Source organism: Microtus oregoni, unplaced genomic scaffold (assembly GCF_018167655.1).
Source record: "Microtus oregoni isolate MIOR12 unplaced genomic scaffold, Mior012 000029F_ref0000214, whole genome shotgun sequence".
Taxonomy (NCBI): domain Eukaryota; kingdom Metazoa; phylum Chordata; class Mammalia; order Rodentia; family Cricetidae; genus Microtus; species Microtus oregoni.
In genome coordinates this window covers 13,407,534-13,417,198 of record NW_024543088.1, presented here as the reverse complement: position 1 = coordinate 13,417,198, position 9,665 = coordinate 13,407,534, and the positions used below count along the sequence as shown (strand labels likewise).

The 9,665-nt window shown below is 42.9% G+C and overlaps 1 long non-coding RNA gene across 1 annotated transcript; it reads right to left on the bottom strand.

Moving 5' to 3' along the window:
* Positions 1-7,197: 7,197 nt before the first annotated feature.
* LOC121464635 lies at positions 7,198-8,508 on the bottom strand. Its single transcript, XR_005976545.1, has 3 exons — positions 8,182-8,508; positions 7,982-8,049; positions 7,198-7,318 (listed from the first exon to the last, which is right to left on the bottom strand). It is a non-coding gene; the product is annotated as an uncharacterized LOC121464635 (long non-coding RNA).
* Positions 8,509-9,665: the final 1,157 nt, after the last annotated feature.

The following is a 9,665-nucleotide window of genomic DNA, read 5'->3' as shown; positions in this document are numbered from 1 at the left end:
GTGTGTATGTGGGTGTATCTTCATGTAGAACCACAGCCTGATGTAGGCAATCTCCTACCTTGTTCAGTGAGGCAGGATATCTCAATCAAAGCCAGAACTCATTGATGAGGCTGGGTTCCCTACCCAGCTTGTTCTCAGATTACAGGTCGGTCACCAAGCTCATCTAGCGTTTATGTGGGTCCTGGGGATCCAAGCTTGAGCCCTCATGACTTACCTACCAAGTCACCTCCTGAGCCCCTATGGTGTTTAATATGGTGAATTGTTACCTACAGTGGATGGGCCTAGGTATTAACAGTTCAAGCAGCAGAAGAGTGTGAGGTGAAACAAATCCCCTCCTCCCCAAGCGTTTTGCCTGTGGTGTTTTTATCACAGCAACAGAAAGCAGCTGTGCATCTACCACTGCTGAATCTGGAAGACAGATATATTTTAATATTTTATTAAACAGACAAGATATTTTATGCATGTAAAGTTTGGAAATCTTAAAGTGTGATAGCCCTAAAGCAGAAAACACGTATGACCTGCTCCACTTCAGTGGCACACGCCGGGAAATCCCAGCATTCGGGAGGCTGAAACATGAGGACACAAGTTCAAGCCTGGCCTCTCCAACTCCCCCTGAAAGTCTGTAATTTATTCATATATCCAATTAGATCAGCTAATGCTGGAACACACACAGTGTAGAGTCTCCTACTGATCATGAGTGAGAAAGATCATTCTGAAGGCACAATAATAAATTTAACTCACCACGGGGGGACAAGAGCCATTAAAGTGAGATCAGCAGTATTAATTTAAATTCATTTCCAAAAAAAAAAACAGCTTGAAATGACAACTTGAATGATATTTTAAAATGTATCAAGCTAAAGACTAAAAGCCTGAGAGCGATTGGACACATTATTATGCAGCATGCAGGCTACAGACTCCACTATAAGCAACAAAATAGTAGAACTTTGAGTATAGATATTAAAAAATCTGCTCCAGGGCTGGAGAGATGGCTCAGCGGTTAAAAGCACTGACTGCTCTTCCAGAGGTCCTGAGTTCAATTCCCAGCAACCACATGGTGGCTCACAACCACCTATAATGAGATCTGGTGCCCTCTTCTGGCCTACAGGCAGAATACTTAACTAACTGACTGAATGAATGAATACATAATAAATAAATAAATAAATAAATAAATAAATAAATAAATAAACAAATAATCTGCTCCACAGTCTGAGTCACACGTGAATATGGACATTGTCACCTAAAACAAAAATCTAAACAGCTGCACAGACCACTGACTATTATGACACTGTGAATCAACTTTTCAATTTTCCTTGAAAAAAAATACTTCTGTCTACAGGTGTCCATTACACATTCATTTATGTTTTGGAAAGTTTAGGGAACATGAACTAAAGAAATATTGAACCAATAGAAATCAATAATATAAACAACTTTTAAAAATGTTTTTGGAAACATGATCCTCCTGCCTCTTCCTCCTGAGTGCTCAGATTGCAGATGTGCCACCACACCTAGCCTAGGAATTTCAGTTTGAAGAAAGTTTAATGAAGAGGTCCTAACTACTGTGTCAAATATCATCAAACAATATAAAAAGTAAATTTTAATACCATTTCATATAATGCCTTGTAGGTGGAGTTCTCCTTTCCACTCATCAGTTCCCAAATAACCAACATAGAGACTCAATATTAATTATAAATGCTCAGTCAATAGCTCAGACTTATTTTTTTTTTTTTTTGGTTTTGGTTTTGGTTTTTTGAGACAGGGTTTCTCTGTAGCTTTACAGTCTGTCCGGGAACTAGCTCTTGTAGACCAGGCTGGCTTCGAACTCACAGAGATCTGCCTGCCTCTGTCTCCCAAGTGCTGGGATTAAAGGCGTGCGCCACCACCACCCAGTTTAGCACAGACTTATTACTAACTAGGTATTACAACCTAAATTGGCCCATTCCTATTCATCTATGAATTGTCGTGTGGCCTGTGGAATTTCCTCTCCTCCAGCATGTCTGGCTCCCTGTGTCTCCTGGAGACTCCACTGACTCTGCCCTTGTTTCTCCCAGCACTCTCAGTTTGGCTGTCCTGCCTATATTTCCTGCCTGACTACTGGCCTGTCAGTTCTTTATTAACCAATGAGGGTAAGACATATTCACAGTGCACAGAAGGATTATTCCACAGTAATGCCTACTGAAAAAAACTGTCCAGGATAAATGGCAATGTTGATAGCCATAATAAATAAAATTTAACCAACAAATATAATAAAGACCTCAAAGTAGAGCAAAGCAGTATTACTAGTGAACCCACTTTCACTACAAAGTAGGTTTAAAATGAAGAGCAGAATGTGTGTTTTTCTTTCAGTAGTGTAAACGGTTAATAGTTACTTGAATACAAGGTAAACCCTATGCTCTCCCCTGCTACCTCCCTCTGTCCCTTTAAATGGAGACTCATTCAGGTTAGAGGGAAGGAGGGACGGACCCCTGAACTCCACATTTTTCATCTTTAATGGGTAAAAACAATGGGATTAGAATAGCCAATTTAAATTTTTAATGTATAGATGTTTTGCCTGCATGTACGTCTGTGCACCATGTGGGTGCTAGAAATTGAGCAGTCAGAGTTCTTAACCACTGAGCCATATCTGATGGAGGAAGGTCATTGGCTAGTGAAGAAACTGCCTTGGCCCATTTTATTGGTTAGAACATAGGTGGGTGGAATAAACAGAACAGGATGCTGGGAGGAAGAGGACGTGAGCTCAGACTCGACAGCTCTGCTCTGGAGCAGAGACGCCATGCTCCCCTCTCCCAGGCAGACTCGATAGCTCTGCTCTCTGAGGCAAACGCGATGAAGCTCCAACCCAGGATGGACGTAGGCTAGAATTTTCCTGGTAAGACTGATGCTACACAGATTATTAGAGATGGGTTGATCAGGATATCAGAATTAGCCTGTAAGGGCTAGAGTTAATGGGCCAAGCAGTGTTTAAAAGAATACAGTGTCCGTGTTATTATTTCGGGGCATAAGCTAGCAGGTGGCCGGGGTGCTGGGGACGCAGCCCCGCCACTCCTATCACAACACATCTCTCCAGCTCCTTTTAATGGAAGTCCTACTGAGTCATTGCATAGCTCCTTACATCAGTTGTCCTCATAGTTACACTAACTTGTACATAAAGGGAGCATGATCTCTATAGTAGTTACTCACACTTCAGTAAACAGCCTAATTTTTATTATTATTATAAGAAACAAATCACTTTTAGGAATAACATCAGCTATGAACAAAAAGGAATATTTCTATTGGGGTCAAATGGAAAAATTAGAGAAAGCAGGGCATTTTATTGATAGGTTCGGGTCAAATGCCATTGTCAAACTCAGAATGCAAACTTCAGCAAGCTTACACTCTACAAACGAAAGTACTCTGTATGTTTTAAGTTACATAGTAAGGGTAAGGGGCAATGATTCGATGAGATAAGGAATTACCAGTTACAAAAGGAGAGGGGTTTTAGAAAATTACCTTGCAAAAAGTAAAAATTAAAACATGTCCGTTGAAACAATTTTGTCCATTCTGAGTTTTCACTGATTTTTAAGAATCAGAGGAGAAAAGAAATGACATCATCATAATTGAAATATTTAGTATGCCCGGTATTACAGCACCCTCTATGACAGAGTATATTTATATGAACTGGTTTTTCTAACGTCTGGATGTTTCTGCAAACTTCATGGTTTGAGAGCCTGGTTTACTTCCGTGGCACCAGGTGGAAAGGCTAATTTGTCAGGTTTCTGTGTCAATATATCATTACCAGCAAGAGCGCTCTCAACACAGCCACCCTGGACTCTAAATTATTCCCATGTGCAACCTTAAACCACCCAGCTCTTCTTCCACATCGCCCTACAAAACAGCCTTCTTAAAAGCCTTCTGAATTCAAATGCTTGTCCAAGCAGGAAAACCATTTTTTTTACTGCAAAAATAAAATAAAAAATAAAAAAATAATAATAAAAGCCCAGGGACAAGTGAGCTCGAATATCTAAACTTCTAAGGGACAGGTCACTAATTTGCACTGTGCATCTTGATATACAATACCGTAAACAATAGCTAACAATCCTTCAAGTCTAGGAAATCTGGATTTTCAGACTAATTCTTTAAAAGAGAAATCTTATGTTTATTTTCTAACTTTAGGGGAAACCTGCTTTCCCTTTATCTAAGGGAAATACGCCATGCAATCACAGTGCAGATTCCACATTTCTGCGCTAAACCTGGTGAGACTGCCTTGTTTTAAAACTTCTATTAATTTTTCTAATTTTCAACCCCCAATATTGCTCGTTCTCGCAGCACGCACTTAGTAGACGGAAGGAAAGAAAAGCTTTTTACGGCACAGGCTAACCAAGAAACGAAAAATGGAGGACCGCGGTCCACTCAGAGCGAACCGAGGCACAACGAACACAGCCTGCGGCCGGAAATGAGGAGCCAGAAAGCAGAACAAAAGGAAACGGGAACTGTGTTACTAGGGCTTGAAATCACGGGAAAAAGCCGACTTCCTGCCTCTTGAGGTCCGTTCCACATCAGGACTCCAACTGTTTCCGTTCAGAGTAACCGCAAAACCCTTCCCGCGCGCGCGGCCTAGGCGGGGGCGGAGTCTCAGGCCCCGCCCTCCGACCCGGGCCGCGGCGGCTCTGGAAGGTTCTGCAGGGAGGCAGCGCGCCCTCCGCGGGCGCAGGGACACCCGGCGCCAGATGGCGCTGCCGCACCGAGAGCCAGAGCCTGGGCCTCAGGGGACACGGAAAGAGGCGCCACCGGAAGTGCGCGCTGGAGCCAGCCTCCCGTTCCGGATAACAAACCTTCTGGCACGTTCCCGCGCGGGGGCGGGGCTACAACCGGAACCGGGCTGCGAACGCGGGGCCTCGGGGCGGAGGAGCGAGGCGGTGCCTGGGAGGCTCTGGCGGCCGGCGCGCGCGCGTAGTCTTGGCGGGAGCGCGAGGGGCGGGGCTTCCGCCGGCGCCTGCGCCTGCGTACTAGAAGGGCGTTGGTACGGGAGGTCTGTACCTCTTTCTCCATCTTTGATCGTTCCCTGGCCCGGCCGGGCGGAAATGGATTTGGTGTCGTAGTAGGTTTTTGTTTATCTTGCTGTTTCCCAACCACGGGGCTTGCGTTCTGGCTGTAAATTCGGTTTCTGGCCATGTCTGGGAAGTTAGCGATGTGTCGACGCGCCCTCTGAGCTCATCCGAGCCTGTGTCTGCCCACTCGAGTGGGGGCCATTCGTGGCAACTAGCCATACCTCCTGAGGACTGGGAGAAGCTTCTTTTTCGGCCTCTTAAGGCACTTAGTTTGAGTTTTACGGGTTGTTTCCGTCAGGATATCGGTATACTGTCCCTGCCCAGAGCAGTTGGTTGAGGGAAAGCTGCCAAGGGGAAATCCCGCCCCTTCCCCCACGTTGGCAGTGTCTGTTCACAGCCCATGTTTAAGTTGATGGGCAGAACTCACCAGAGTGCGTGGGCTTTGTTTGGGGTTTAGCTTTATCAGGGAACTACGGACGTGTGCTGCAGAAAGTAAAAGTCAGGTGACTCAGTGTCCTCTTACTTCAGGCCAAGAGACAGTGAGCCAAAGCCCGATTTTCCCCGCCTGTCTGTTCTCAGTCTCTGGTAAACACGTTTAGGAATTTCAGAGGTCCATGGTGTCAGTGATTTACCTAAAACCAATATTCTTTCTTTTTTAAATAAAACTTATTTTGATCATTTTTCCATCCTCCCACCTCTTTTCCTACCCATCTTCATCCCCGCCCCTCTCTGAAAGAAAGGTTTTAAACAAAATCAAAACAAATACAAAAAATAATAAAACAATGGTGCACTCGTAACAGACACACACACACACAATCTTGTGTTGGCCAACTACTGGGCGTGGAGTGACACTCCATTGAAGAAAACTGGTTTCCCCTTTCCCTCCTGTTATCAGCTGTAAATACCTCTTGGTGGGACTTTGTGTCTGTAACCCCTCTGTATTGTAATTTTTTTTTTTCCTGTTTGGTCCTGTTGTTAATGTAAACTCCTGAAAAGAAGCTGTGTGGTAGAGACTGATTGATTAGAACTGTGGTACTATGACGAGATTGGAATGTTGCAGGCCCCGAGGCTAATTACCTTATCTTGGACTGGTTTTAGCCCCCACACATGCCCCAACCAACAGCCATTCCTTACCCACTGTGTGGGAACTAAGATCCCATAACTAACAGGTAAAAACCTCTAGGTTCCACCAGCCGAAAAGCTAAGGATGGCATCAGATAGCATGAGACCTGTAGGAAAGCCTGCCCCACCTTGCTCTCATCACCCCTATAATATTCCCACCAATGTGTTTTAAATCTGTCTGGATTTATGATTATCTTGGTTCTGCAAAACTACAAACTACTTCCACATAGGAACATCGAATTTGGGGTAACTTAAATCTGTATCTGGGCTATAATCATCCAAAATGGCTCTCAAATACACTCTTATTTCCTTTAAGATGAACCCTGTGAATTTTTTTGTTTGTTTGTTTGACACTGTAGGTCATGTGTGTGCTGTCACAGCTTCTGTGAGTTCATATATGTATCCTTCCTGGTATGTCTGGATGATGCTATTGGGAAAAAAAATACTCTTTAAAGCTCAGGGAATGGAGAAGCAACTTTAAGGTAGAAAAACACAGCTGTGGAGTCAGTAATGGAGAATATCAGAAGTTCTGCTGTAGGCAAATAGGAGTGTGGTAACTCATTTTGCATGTCTCCCCTCCCCCCCTTTTCCTTTTTTCCTGTGAGTCAGACTTCTGCTTAACTCTGCAAAGACATACATACCTGAGGAGTATCTGCTGAGCCTGTCTTTCTGTTGCCGTTTGAGCAGTGACATATTACATGTTTATGTAAGGGCCAAGTAGAAAATGTGGGCTGCGTTGTAGGTCACTCAGCAGAGGTCAGAAGTAGGAAAAGACTGAGACAGTATGGCCAAGGAGAGAAAAGGAAAGCTAAACTAGCAGCTGTTAGAAAGCATGAAGTGGAGGTTGGAGCTAAGCCTGTGATAGATCTAGAGGGAGATTGACATGACCACATGGCAGTGGTCTCCTAGGATCCGTGTGATTTCCGGCTTCCTGTGCCTCCCATTTTAATTCAGTCAGCCTTGACCATGCCTCTGTTAAATGCTAGGTAGGACACTAAAATGCTGGAGTGAAAAGCATTAAAGAAGAGTCTTGCTTCAAATTAACTTGTCCATTTTATTCAAAACTATCCCAAGCTTTTCTGCAACAACTTTGTCATCCATAGTATCCACATGCCGGGCTGGTGTTTGTCCTCTTGCTGATATTTATTTCACGCTGAAATAGATTTTGCAACCTAAAATAAAAATTTCTATCATAGAACAAAGTGAAATTTGATTGTTTAACCCAGAGCAAAACTTAATAGGAAGAAGCTCCAGGGTAGTATCTTCATGGGCAATTGCATTATTGACAAACCAGAGCCCTGTAAGCTGCAGTTGCACTTAGAAGATAAAAATAGCAAAAGGGACGGAAGTGTGGCGGTGTCAGCAATTAGTCAAGCTGTTACAGGTGCTGATGGATTGACAGCCATCAAATACCAGGAGAAAAGAAACTTCTGCTTTTAGTTTCTATTGTATGTGTACAGGTGTTTTGCCTGCATATATGTGTGTTTGCCACATATGTGCATGATGCCCATGGAGTCCAGAAGAGGGCACCAGATCCCCTGGAACTGGAATACAGGTGCTTGGGAGCTATTGTGTGGGTGCTGGGAATTGAACCTGGGTCTTCTGCAAGAACAACCAGCGCTCTTAACCACTGAGCCACCTCTCCTGCACCTTTAAAGAGGAAAAGCAGGCTGTTTTTCAGTTGATGATTCGTTGAAAAAACTACCTACTGTGTTTTCATTTTTTTTTATATCTGATTGCCCCACCCCAGATAAGAGTTAAAGCTTCTTAGGCACCAGATCTTGGCCTCAGCTTTGACTCTCCCAACCCCCATGTTCACTTCATTCCTCACTCACCAAGGAGGCGTGTTAATTGTGTAGTAAATGTGGCCTATTGACTCCATTCTCAGTTCCATAGGACACTCCTGAGAAGAAGGCATGGTTCAGAATCAAAACCCAACTTTCTTTACTTGGTGGTTGGTAGTTTGTTCTTATTTTCATAATTCATAGAATAAATAGATACAGCTTAGAAAAACAAGATAGGTTTTCATACTTACTGACTAGAAGTAGTCCAAATGGCATTGTCTCCCTGACATTCCTGAGCCTTGCTTTGGAAGTATATGACATCATGTGTATGAAGTAATTGCAATAGTTAGTCATCGTATTTGCCATGTCTCTCAGCAGCATTGTGTCGTCCACTTCTGAGTTATCCATTCTTTACAACACCAAATGATAGCAGTCGTTTGTATTGGATCTGTTTACGCACCTTAAGGATAAAATGTCCAGTCTAGAGTCATCGGATGATGATCTTGCCGGTCTTATGAGGCCCTAGCTAGGCCTTTAAGTCTCCCTCAACATGTTGCTTAAAGGATTGCTCAGCCCCACATTCCAGTAACTTAAGTGTAGATTTTTCTGGCAGCTCTCTTGCCTTTCATAGTGTGCTTACATGGAACGATGAAAACAAGCGTGCCTTTTACTTCTCTGAATGGGGTTATTGTAGAGGAATACGAAGACGCCATAAATAAGAGTGCAAAGTCCCCTTTGTCCCCAAAGCACAAACAGTCATATTGAGGGCTATACACACTCACGCCAGCTCTTCTGATAAGAGAAAGAATATGACTTCTCATGTTCAAAGCAAAAACCGGCCTTGGTGCATCTGGGGACTTGTCCCCCATCCTGGAGCCTCTGTGGCAGCTCTGTAAGTCATGTGAAAGCTTTATAGTCTCTATTTTAGGAGGAATAAATCAAAACTTTTTCTCTGAGTTGTCTCTCCCTTGAAGTCTTATTTTTGTTTCCTGGCAGAAAAAACACTTTTACTTAAGTGTTCTAGTACTGAATTATTAAAAAATAATTTCTTCCAAGAGACTTTTTTTAAAAAATTAACATTAAATTTAGATGAAGATGAGCTAGTTTCCTCTTACTCCTTCTTTTTACTTTTTACTTTTTTTTTTTTTTTTTTGGCCAATCATACTCAAGTTTATGTAATACACTCATTTGACCTTTCCTAGTCTTTTCACAGCTTGGAAGTTTTGTTTAGAAAAAAGACTATTTGCATCAAGAGGCATACATTTAAATTTTCTCTGCTTTGTCTGTTGGTTTACTATTTTGTTTATAGTAGATAGGCTGGAGGGTGGAAGGCCAGAACTTGTAGACTGGCAGTGTCAAAGCACACAGCCCCGCTCTCATGGTTCTCGCGCATTAAGAGACTGATTCGGTAGGTAAGTGTGTCTAGAGGTCTTTTGGGATTTCTAGAACCGCTTTAATTTGTTTTTATTTTGTGAAGAGTTAAAATGTAATTATATCACGCCCTCCTTCTCTTGAGTAACTCTCTCCATTGCTCCCTCTCAGAATCGTGGGCTCTTTTCCTCTAGTCGTTATTGTTAAATAGAGAGCTACTTTTTAACAGTGCTTCAGCATGTACTCTATGTAGAAAGGAAATGTGGTGCAATGTGGTCTCAACTACAATAACAGAAAACATGTTGTTGCAAATACCTTTAAAACCAAGATTCATGACTGACAAGAGCATCCTTTAAAATGTTGA